This window comes from Lygodium microphyllum, chromosome 5 (genome assembly GCF_053477565.2).
Source record: "Lygodium microphyllum isolate KBCC chromosome 5, Lygodium_microphyllum_v1.1.10, whole genome shotgun sequence".
NCBI classification, from domain to species: Eukaryota; Viridiplantae; Streptophyta; class Polypodiopsida; order Schizaeales; family Lygodiaceae; genus Lygodium; species Lygodium microphyllum.
In genome coordinates this window covers 48,135,967-48,147,732 of record NC_141139.1, presented here as the reverse complement: position 1 = coordinate 48,147,732, position 11,766 = coordinate 48,135,967, and the positions used below count along the sequence as shown (strand labels likewise).

The following is an 11,766-nucleotide window of genomic DNA, read 5'->3' as shown; positions in this document are numbered from 1 at the left end:
CTCAGACACTTTCCGCTCATCCCCCGCATAAACCACATGTTTCGCACGTCTGCCATGGCAAGCTTGACAACGTGGCATGTGCAGAATAGGTCTACGGATGGAGTGCAACGAATATCAGCAGATTCGCGTGCATGGAGCCACATTGACTCTACCTTCCCAGGCTTTGCGCGAGAGCCAAGGAATCTTCGGCTCGGTCTCGCCATGGATGGTGTGAACCCATTCGGTCTGCGCTCGACTTCTTACAGTGTGTGGCCTATAGTGCTTGTCAACTACAACATTCCTCCATGGCTTTCTACGAAGAAAGGACATCTCATCCTTACCTTGCTCGTCCCGGGCCGCTACAAAGTAAAAAATATGGACGTGTATCTTCGTCCATTAGTCGATGAGCTTAAGATTTTGTGGGAGGAGGGGGTCACGGTGCAAGATATGAGCAGGCGCGATGGTCGGCGGTCAGCCAACATTCGAGCCATTCTCATGTGGACGATGCATGACTTTCCGGGATTGGGAGAGTGCTCAGGTGAGCAGACCTTTGTTCACGCCGGTAATATCTATATTTTATTTCATTCAATCAAGTATTCACTAGGTCGTGGATCGCCTTGCAGGTCTCGTTACCTCAGGTTATCATGCATGTCCATTGTGTGGGCCACAGTTAGACTCCCGAAGGTCACGAACCATGAAGAAGATGGTATATCAAGGACACGCCACTTTCTTGCCGGAGGATCATGAACTCAGGGAAGGTTTTCTTGGACGACCTCCAGCACGTATGAACGCTGCAAGCTGGTACGAGCTGAAAATGGTAAACCCGGAATCACATCCAAATGGAATGCGACGGTTCTCAGTTTGGTGCCATATTGGACCCACTTACAGGTCAACCACTTGTTGGATCCCATGCATATTTTCAAAAATGTGGGCAGCTTGCTATGGGACCACATCACAGGAAAGAGAGACACTATAGGGTCACGAATGGATTTAAAGGAGGTAGGTAAGATGGAGGCGCTTTGGCCGCAGTCGAGTGCTGAAGGGGGAGTGCAGCTTCCTCGCGCTCCCTAGGTTTTGTCTACCAAAGAAGAGCGCATTGTGAAGCAAGTAATCAAGTCTATCCGCACTCCGACGGGTATGATGCGTTCTCTCAGGTCCGCATTTTCTAAAGATGACCAAATGTCTGGGCTAAAATCCCATGATTGGCATAAGATATGTCAGGTTTGTGAACAGAATGGATTTTAATAAGCGTGGACATTTTGAAATTTGAAAAGTGACCATTATTCTTAATGCTTTCTCATTTGTGGCAGTTTGTCCTACCGATCGCGATCGCGGGATGCCTAACTCCAGAAATTCGCGGGGCCATTTACAAGCTGTCGACTTTGGTGCTATGGATCTCACAGAAAGAGATTAAGACGTCCTCTATTGAATCCGCAAGGCGGGGAGCAGTTGAGACGGTCTGTCTCTTTGAGAAATACCTGCCCACTAGCATGCTCACGATACAAGTTCACCTTCTTGTGCATCTTGTGGACGAAGTGGAGATTGCCGGACCTGTCCATACGCGATGGATGTTCTTCCTGGAGCGCTTCATGAAAACCCTGAAAGGCTTTGTGCGACAACGAGCTCGTCCGGAAGGTAGCATGGCGGAGGGTTGGTTGGTGTCAGAGGCATTAGTGCATATCTCACAATGGCTACCAACGGTGGAACCAGACAATGAAATGCTATGGACGCTCAAGGACGATGACAGGCTGACTGGAGATGTGGTGGTTGGAAATGGGGTAGAAAAAAGAATGGATGCCTCAATGGAAGAGAAAGTGAATCGCTTTTGTATGTTGCACCATGCCTCCATGGAGACGTGGCTCGCCAAGAACCAGATTGCAAGGCAAGATCGAGAGGAAGCGCGAGCTGAATTCCGACGCAGTACGCGTCACCGACCGATTCGATATCCCGAAGGCATGGAGGAGATGCCGCGGTTTATGTCAACACGATGGTTGCATGGAGCCTTGATCGCAGCATCCAGCGAAGGGGCAGAGGTCTCAATGGAGGAGTGGGAGTTCTCGAGGGGATGTAGTCCAAAGGTAATGAGGGGTTTAGAATGTGTCGTATCTGAATTTGTTTGCTACATCTAATTTGAGTGTTTCAATGTGCAGTACAAAATATATAGTGCAGCGTGGTCGCGCGGACGGCATTTTCGGGTGGAGCGTATTGACAAAATGCGCTCCACAATGGACTGTGGTGTCATGGCAAGGTTTGAGCAAGAGAGCCGGCGACGAGCAACGGATCCGAACACGGTTGTGGATGAGATGGAGTATTTTGGGAATTTGCAAAGTATTATTACGGTGGATTACCGTAGCTTCTCCATGATAATATTCGATGTGCAGTGGTTCAAAGTGGTACTTGGAGGAGCTGGCGCAACGGTTCGACGAGGTCCATCTGGATTTCTCGAAATAGATTCCGAAAAAAAATGGATGGATTTGCGCGACACCTTTGTGTTGCCGGCACATTGTGAACAGGTAATCTTCTAGTCATTTGCTTGCTAATTGTAATACGACATGCTTTATGTCACAATGGTTTGAAGACGGTTTGTAAGTGTTTGTGAACAGGTAATCTTCTATCCAAATCCCCGACAACCTCGATGGTGGTATGTTATACCTTCAACTCCTAGAGGTGCGAGAGTATACGATCAAAGCGATGTTCCAGGCATAGATGAAGAATATATGCAAATAGAGGGATCGAAATTACAAGGGGTGGAGGCCACCGCAAGCTTGGAGCCCGTATCGGCTAACAATGATGGAAATACAGAAGTCGTAGAATTTTTTGAGAACGAGGCAGACTCGTTCTTTTGTGGTGACATGTCTATCGACCTTCCAGTGTATGCAGAGTTATGTCAGGAGATTAACATGGGACCATAGAATACTTCATTCTTGGAGAATTGTATTACTCAATTCATTGTTTAGATCTTCCATAAAGGTAGATAAGATATGCATTTTAAGATGGATTTTTCAAAAATGATTTATATTAATGCGCTTTGTATAGTTTCAATTGATTATTCTAACATTATTTTTTATCTCTGCAGGTATCTTTATTTTCAGGATGAGTCGAGGGATGAGCGATGAGGAGTTTCAGGAGATGATGGCACGTATGTCTCCAGATCAGCTCGCGAGATTCAGAGAGATAGCAGATCAGGAGCTGTCTCGTTCTTCGTCAGGGCGCTCTGCTAGATCAGCTTCAGTGCGATCAGATGCTTCAGCTTCGAGCAGACGATCTCGACGCTCGCGACTTGGGCCAGAGGGAGGGACTGCGACTACAGGAGGATCAGGGGGGTGCTGCTGTGGAGACACGGACGCGGTGTCTCTGTCTCGTCGTTCAGCTAGAGCTCGGTCACCTCCAGGATTTGTCACACCTGTGGGGACGTCCACTCCAGTTACTCCGGCTTTTGCGCAGCCGTCGGCAGATGTCACGCCTTTTGGTGGCACTCCTTTTGGTGGCACCCCCTCTGGTGGCACTCCTTTTGGTGGCACCCCCTCTGGTGGCACTCCTTTTGGTGGCACCCCCTCTGGTGGCACCCCTTTCAGTGGCACTCCGGGAGAGGGTACCCCCGTCGGTACACCGGATGTTCAGGGGTCTCCTGGATATGCCCAGGAGCGTGGACGGAGATGGGAGAGGGCCCATACGAGGCACACTCCTAGGGATTATGGATACCTAGTGGATGGCAGGTCAGGAGCTATCATCATGAATGATGAGGGGAGGAGGGTGATAGCTCGCATGAGGGAGTTGTGCCAACAAGTTTTTCGGCACAACGTCCTGGATCATTGGAGGAACATACCGGAGGGGAGCAAGGAGTACATAGTAGCATCCTTGCATGAGGAGTTCCCGGTGCCAGCCGCAGTGGATAGATTCTCTACGGGCTGGATGATGGATTGCATGCGTGCATACATGTCACATAGACGATCCGACGCACGCAAGGCAATCAAGAGTGGGGCTCCAAAGCCCGAGTGGTTAGATGCAGAGGACTGGCGCCGACTGAGGGAGGAGGCTACAAATTCGCCAGGACGTTGGAGTCAGCAGCGGGAGGCGGCGAGGGCACGAATCGAGGCCGGATCGGTACATCATCTTGGGAGTGGCGGCCACAGGACATATTTGGAGGACTTTGTAAGTTTCTCTTTTATTTTGCTTATTTGTTTTTTTGAGATATTATTTGTACTGACAATCATATTTCTAACAGTTAGCATTTTGTTTTCTTTGCAGCACTCCATTACAAATCGTGATCCGCAAGGCCTTGAGACTCAATATGCAGAGAGGCACGGTCTCAGATCATTGATCGACCGATTGTACAGACGCGGCGGCCCAGTAAGTCTCTCATCTTTCATGTCCGTAGTTACCATGAGATATTTGAATGCATTATTGTATGGTGGATTGATATGTTGTTTCTTTTTCTGCAGAATCCGTTTGATGCTCCTTTGCAGAGGGACGAGCTTTCGGGGGACGACGATTTGTAGCTCGCCCTCGGATCCTTAGCGCTCACATACCTTTAGTTTTTAGTCGCCCGATCTATGTAGACATTTTCTATGTATTAGTGATATTGTTTTATGATTGTACCAATCGCATTTTATGCGATATCATGTATTTATTTCATCTATCAGTTTTATGATTTCAGTATAGATTCTTTTTGTTTGCAAACGCTTTGTATGCAGCAGTGCAGAAACTATTTTATATGGCTCTCATACAGCACACAGTGCTATATGTGGCAGGGCAGCTTGCTGCCCTGCCACAAAATTTTTTTTTCCTCTGTTACCGTCGCTATTTGCGTCGCAAATTTACTGCAGGCGTCGCTATTGTCGTCGCTATCAGCGTCGCAAATTCTCTGTAACCGTCGCTATATGCGTCGCAAATGCGACGCATATAGCGACGCAAATAGCGACGCATATAGCGACGCAAATAGCGACGATTCCATGGCGTCGTCAATAACGACGCTTTTTACGACGACGGGGGCAAATTTTGTTGTTTGTATTTTCGTCGCTTTAAACGTCGCTATAAGGTCTATATCTTGTAGTGCAATAGAAAAAGGTTCAAGATCTCAATGCAGACAAAGATGAACATCAAACATCAATTGAATTTAAAAAACCTTATAGTATATCACAAATATATCTCATTAAAGAGGCCAACCACCTAAGGGGTGGGGCACCCTATGTCCAATTCCTAAATGATTCAATCAAATGCCCTTATAGCATGTCATATATTTATCTCATTAAAGAGGTCAACCACCTAGCAAGGGGTGGGCACCCTATGTCCAATTCCCTAAAGGACTCTATTCGAAGCTATTGAGACATGAGTGTCATCTTATAGGTATTAGGCTAGGATTCAAACCATGCATTGTGATTGAATCACAACCTACCCTTAATGGCATTGTGAAGAAACCATCAACGTGCTAGCACTAATGTAAGAGGTGATGTGTTAGTTGAGAGTAGGAAATATCTTTAGGTAGGCTCAATTAGAGTTGGAATGGGTATAGGGATCCATCTCCATTTCTAGGAGATGTGGAGTTGATCCTTGATAACCACAATAATTACAGCAAATGCCTATTTAAAGCCATGATGGTAAATGATGTTAATGTGGCTACATTTGCTCATTTATCTCATAGCAACCATAGTCTTTTATTTTAGAGGTTTTCTCACATGATTTTCCACTAGATCATTATCCATGCCAAAGCATTCTTCTATTTGAGAGAGGATCTCTCCTCGTCACAATTTTAGGAGGATTAAATTTAGGATTTTGTCAAATTTGGTACTCATTTTCCATTATCCTAACCAATGAATTATAAATTGATGCTACATGAGTTGCATGTGCCAGCTATGAAATAGCAACTTAAATGAAGAATACGTGTCCCAAAATTACATCTAAAGTAACAATTGCATTTTCCATCCATAACAAAAAATAGAAAACATTATGCTTTTGCATTGTAGCATGTTCAAACATCTTTCCTTGTTGGTGGTAGATATGCATTTCCCCTATTTGGAATGTGAAAAGAAGGAAGCTAATCAAATATGCATCAAGAATCCAAAATATGGGTGTTAAATATAGAGATGCAATGAGTGAATAATTCATTAATATGCAATTAGAGGTATCTTAGAGGTATGATGATGTGGTCATTGTAGTGATGGACTAACTCATTGTTGATAAGAGTGGAAACAATCATGCAAACATTCTTAACCCAACCATTTTTGGATGCTAGGTATCCACACAACATTGTAGCTTGTACATTTCCTAGAACTGGTTATATGTAAGTGGAGGCTATAAATACTCAATATTTGCAATGCAAACTAACTAGCAAGCTAGGAAGGATAACCTCTCTCATCAATATAAATAGCACAATGATAAGTAAAAGAAATAGGTGGGCATAATTGGAGAACTATAATTTGCATCAAATACCTTGGGTTTCTTGAGGCATGGCTTATTGCATACTAATGTGTTCATAGTTGTTGAGTGAAACAAAGTGTACTCGCTTTTGTTGTATGTCTTGAACTGTCATTTCTCTTTTGTTTATAATGATATTTTATGCCTCCTCTTGTAGAGTGAAGGGTCCCATAGTCTTGGTTTGTTCAATATTCATGTCTCTAATATCCATTTTCAAGGTTTAGAAAACTCATTTCTTCGTGAGATGTCACATTGTGTATAACTTTGAATCAATAATCATGTTGATCACTTGGTCATCAACATAAGAGTTGCCATGGTGAATCATCATTGATGCTTCTATCTATTCTTTAGAGTTGCAGATTGAAACATGGTGAATTTGCCTTTGTTGGATGTCTTGTGATCCTTCTCTCTTTTGCTTGTAATCATATGTTACGTCTTCTCTTGTAGTTATTGCAACATTTAAAAAAAGGGAGTATTGAGGATATTTGTGATGGTTAGGATTGGGATGGCTTAGAACACTTTTGGTAGGATTTCGAAGTGTGCCTTTGGAGTTGTTCAAAGGATGGAAGGGCTCGTATTTTCCACTTGGTAAGGGGTGATGAAGCTTATTAGAGGAGAATTTGGCACAAGATCAGTACAGAGTAAGGGATTTTGAGTGGATGAGGGATTGGACAAAGAATGGGAAGGTATTATAATTGAGTTGTTTGGTAAAACATTAGATAATGTAATGAAAGATCTCCAAGATGATGGAGGAGATGAGAGTAATCTCATGCTTCTAGAATGAACAACCAATATATCAGGACTCATCCAGGATGGATTGTCATGGCTCTAGAAAGTTCCTATAAGCCAATCATATTGCATAATGGTATAGTTACTACCTATTCAGGGAGGTCATAAGGAGATTTGTGAAGTCCCATGTACCTTTAGTTGTGTCCATTGCTTTGGCCATTTGCATTTTGTAGATCCCTAGATTAGGTTGGTAACAATCTCCATTTGAGCAACTCCATCTCATTGTTTGAAACCATGGTTTTATGAAGTCCGTCTTGACTTAGTGGTTGGCCATCTATTGGAAATATTTGAGTTGTGAGTCAAAGATCATGTAGACAATTCTTTCTAGCTACAATGGGTTCCAAAAATTAGGCATGTGGGATTGGGTGCTAATCTAGTTTGTAGTAGAAACAATTGAGGGGAGGTCATACATGTTTGATAGAAATATGCTAATTAGCAAGTGGCAAGATACCATGGGATGGGGCATCATTGGCCAAGTTGAAGTTTTTGCTAGACCTCTATATTCGAGATGTAGGTAGCCAAAATCTAAAGTCAAGTTGCTTTAAAGTTTTGTGAAGCTACAACTGCAAGGCTCATTTGATAGCTACACCTCGAGAGGAAATACAAGAGGAACCTGATCCAAAAGTAGCAAGGTTCCTCCATCAGCACTTAGTTTATAGTAGGATTGTTGGGCTCCTCCATGAGAAGCAAGTAACCAACGTTGGGCTCAAAAGGAACGTGGCGAGTTTAACTTCAAGTGGAAGAACCCAAAAATAATTTAGGTATGTCAAAGGATTTGTGCATAGAGGCACTTTCCAAGCCAATTGTAGATTGTCACCGCATACTTAGAGAGCCTAGATCACCACATATTTAGAGATCCTCGAGATGGACATGGATATGGCTGCACACGTAGGATGCCATCACATCAAGAAAGGCTAGAGTTTTTACCATCTAAACACAATTGCACAAGTATACTCAAGCACACTAAGATAAGCACCACCAACTAGCTAAATGCATTTGCACAAGTATACTCAATTAAGCTGAGAGAAGTATTTACCAACTTATTCATAGGGGTGCAACCACTTATTAGCTAAAGGACTTGGACAAAGGCGTTTGATGTAAAGTAAGGGCGAAAGGTCAACAGCCTTTGAGGGGGAGGAGGGGGCATTCCACTCGTGGTTGTATCGATGCGAAGCCTCATAGAGAAATCACCACCACGCCGAGGCCATTGCCTTAGTGAGTTCCGCCCCCACGAACCTCCTCTCGTCAGGCGGGCCTGACCTCCCATACAAGGGAACGATCAAGAATCAATATCATGCCATATCAATGAGACAGGTTCCTTGAGATTAATATACACTACACTTACCAAGAGCAGTAGGATTGAGAGGCTAGAGTCATCATCTTAGGCTACAGATTTGCATATATTATAGCTCTTTTGGACAAAGTTCTCATTAAATTCCTTAATCCTTATCCTGTAAGCAAATCCCAAACTGCAGTTTTGTCTTGTATGGCAAATACTGTCTGAATTGAATCTGGTCTTCTGATACAGGCGTTACAATGATTACCCCTCCTGAGCTTGGGTTCATCGTGTATGACTCCATATCTTGAAGCCTAGTGAGAGCGCCAATCACTGTGTCATTCTTCATCAAGCTCTGTTGTGGGGATATGGTCAATTCCTGCGGCGGGGATCTAATCAAGCTCTCTCTCATGGCAACGTGACCAATGTGAAAGAGAGCTCATGGGTTGAATAGGGATGCCTTCTCGTATCCATGTAAATCTTACCCAAGTGATGCAAGCGAATGATTTCTTGTCTTGTTTAGTCTGCTAATAGAGAGGTTTTGTGAATAATTGCTGAGAAATTATGATCGTCCCATGGGAGGGTGGGTTGATTTGCTTCCTAGCGGGAGCTCTGGCGTACGCTTGCCTGTGCGTCATATGCAAGAAATGGCGGCAGATGCAGCAGAGGAGGTCGGAGAGGCGGTGTCTGATGAGGGCAGAGGGGCGGCTGCAGCAGGAGGAGCAAAAGGAAGCAAGGGGCGGGCTAGGGCTGTTGCTGCATAGGTATGAATACAACGACCTGAAGGTGGCAACCAATGGGTTCGACCCAAAAAATGTTCTAGGCCGCGGCGGCTGCGGCACCGTCTACAAGGGCCTCCTCCCGTCTGCCACCGCCCCCGCCCTCGCCATCAAGCGTATATACCACCCCTCGACACGTGGGCGCGCCGAGTTCCTCGCCGAGGCCTCCGTCATCGGCCGCATGCGCCACCGCAACCTTGTTCCTCTCCTGGGTTGGGCGGCTGCCAACAAGGAGCTCCTCCTTGTATATGAGTTCATGCCCAATGGTAGCCTCGACAAGCTCCTCTTCGGACCCAATCCCCCCGCCTGGCCTATGCGCTTCAACATCATCAAGGGCATCTCGGCCGCCCTCGCTTATCTCCACGAGGAGCTCGACCAGCGCATCGTCCATCGTGATGTCAAGTCTAGCAATGTCATGCTTGACATCCACCTTAACCCTAGGCTTGGCGACTTTGGACTTGCAAGGCTTTATGAACACAAGAATAAGAGCCCCCAGAGCACCCATGTGGCTGGCACCCTTGGGTACATGCCACCCGAGTGCTACATTACTGGAAAAGTGACAGAAAAGATCGATGTTTTTAGCTTTGGGGTTTTAACTCTTGAAGTGGTATGTGGGAGAAGGCCCATAATGGTGTCTAAACCCACCAGGGAGATGGCTCTACCGGACTGGGTGTGGGGATTGCACAAAGAAAACATACTTGTAGAGGCAGTTGATCCGAGGCTCGAGCAAAGTGGGGAATTCCACCTAGAGGAGGTGGAGAGAGTTCTTCGAGTTGGTTTGTTATGTACACACCCTAATGCCAAGAGAAGGCCTGGCATGGAAGAGGTTAAACAGATTCTTCGACTTGAGCTTCCAGTGCCTAAACTTGAATTGGACCGCCCTATGATCTTTTGTCCTGACAGTCCAATACCATTGCAATCTCTTTGCACTCCTATGTACAACATCAATCAACTCATCTCAGAGCCGAAGTTTAAGGACATGGCTTAAACTTAGTTCTCTTGTTTTATTGCCATATATCCTTTGCATAAATCCAAAAGTGAAGATCCTCAATTGCTTGAATGGTAGCCTTGGATACACCACCTTGAGCAATGCTCATCTTAGTACTTACCAAAAATGCCCCCCAATAGTGCTTCGGAAATTAGAAAGCGTTCAAGAAGACAAAGCATAGTATCCTTTTCTTATCCCAAAAGATTTAATTAAAATTTTAAATAGGTGTCATAGAACAGATTTATGGAATTTCTAAATGATTTTACTTCAATAAAAGAGAAAAAGGATAAATAAACACTATTTTTAAGCTGCACATGTTAATAGGTTGACACATGCAGCCAAGTTTAGATGGTGGTGATATTGTGTTTGTTTTTTGTCCTTGTTTTTGAATAATTTGGAAGCTCTTTGGAAGAGTGTGCTTTAATATTTGTTACTTGAAAATCAAAGTTGAACATTAAATGCTTCTAAAGCCATGGATAATCCAAAAATAGAGGAGCTATACTTTATTCAAAGTTGAGAAGCATGGAATAGATCATATACAAGTTATTCTTATGCTAAAGTAATTTTTTTCTCTTTAAAAATGCAATATTTTTTAACATCTCACGAGTATTTTTATAGGTTGCTATAGCTGCAACCTACTCCAAGTTTTATGATATCCAAAGGGTTAAAAATCCTAAAGTTTCAAAATAAATGATAAAACTATTAGCCATCGAATTATAGTTGTCGTCAACATCATCGTCGTCATCATCTCCATACTTCATAGACTAATTGCCCCTACATTGTCATGCATCAATCACATCAATGCCAACTATGCATTGATCATATCATTGCTGCAAAGTAACAAATCTTTTTTATCTTCCACTAAATGATGATAATGAAAGCAAAAGAGAGATAATGAGTCAAGACTATAGTTGAGGCTTCATCCTCGCCATCATCATTGCAATTAACTTCAAACTCTCTTTCTTGAGCCCATCGAATCATGTAGTATCACCAATCGACTCATCCTCTTGCTCTCGGAACATTTGCCATGCAAGTTGACAAGAAGGAGATGGTACTCAATACCTCCTAAACCAAGGCTATATAGAAGCCTTTGAAAGCTTGACCTTTTCTTTCAATTATCATTTTTTCAATTTTGACATAGAATCAAGAGAAAGGGAGGCTTAGAGAGATATAGTGAGAAAGAGAGAGCAAGAGGAGGAGGGGGAGAGGTAGAAAAAGAGAGAGTCTAAGAGGGATAGTCAATATAGGGAGAAAAAGAGAGCCCTAATCATTGAAGGAAGATTGATAGAGGGACAGAAGCTAAGGGGATAGAAGGGCATTATTAGAGGAGATAAAGAAGAGAGATATTGAGAGAGAGAGAGAGAGAGAGAGAGAGAGAGAGAGAGAGAGAGAGAGAGAGAGAGAGAGAGAGAGAGAGAGAGAGAGAGAGAGAGAGAGAGAGAGAGAGAGAGAGAGAGAGAGATCAAAAGCAATTACAAGAGATAAGAGGATGTTGAGAGGAATAGGAAGAGAAGGGTTGATAATGATAGAGAGAGGATAGA

General features: G+C 43.9%; 2 pseudogenes across 1 annotated transcript; both read left to right on the top strand.

The window, feature by feature from the left end:
- Positions 1–8,735, top strand: part of LOC148035791 (uncharacterized) — a 48,164-nt pseudogene extending 39,429 nt beyond the window's left edge.
- On the top strand, positions 8,405–10,515 carry LOC148035790 (putative L-type lectin-domain containing receptor kinase S.7 pseudogene; annotated as a pseudogene). The gene is made up of 2 exons (XR_015690998.1): positions 8,405–8,635; positions 8,711–10,515. The product of XR_015690998.1 is annotated as a putative L-type lectin-domain containing receptor kinase S.7 pseudogene (transcript).
- Positions 10,516–11,766: the final 1,251 nt, after the last annotated feature.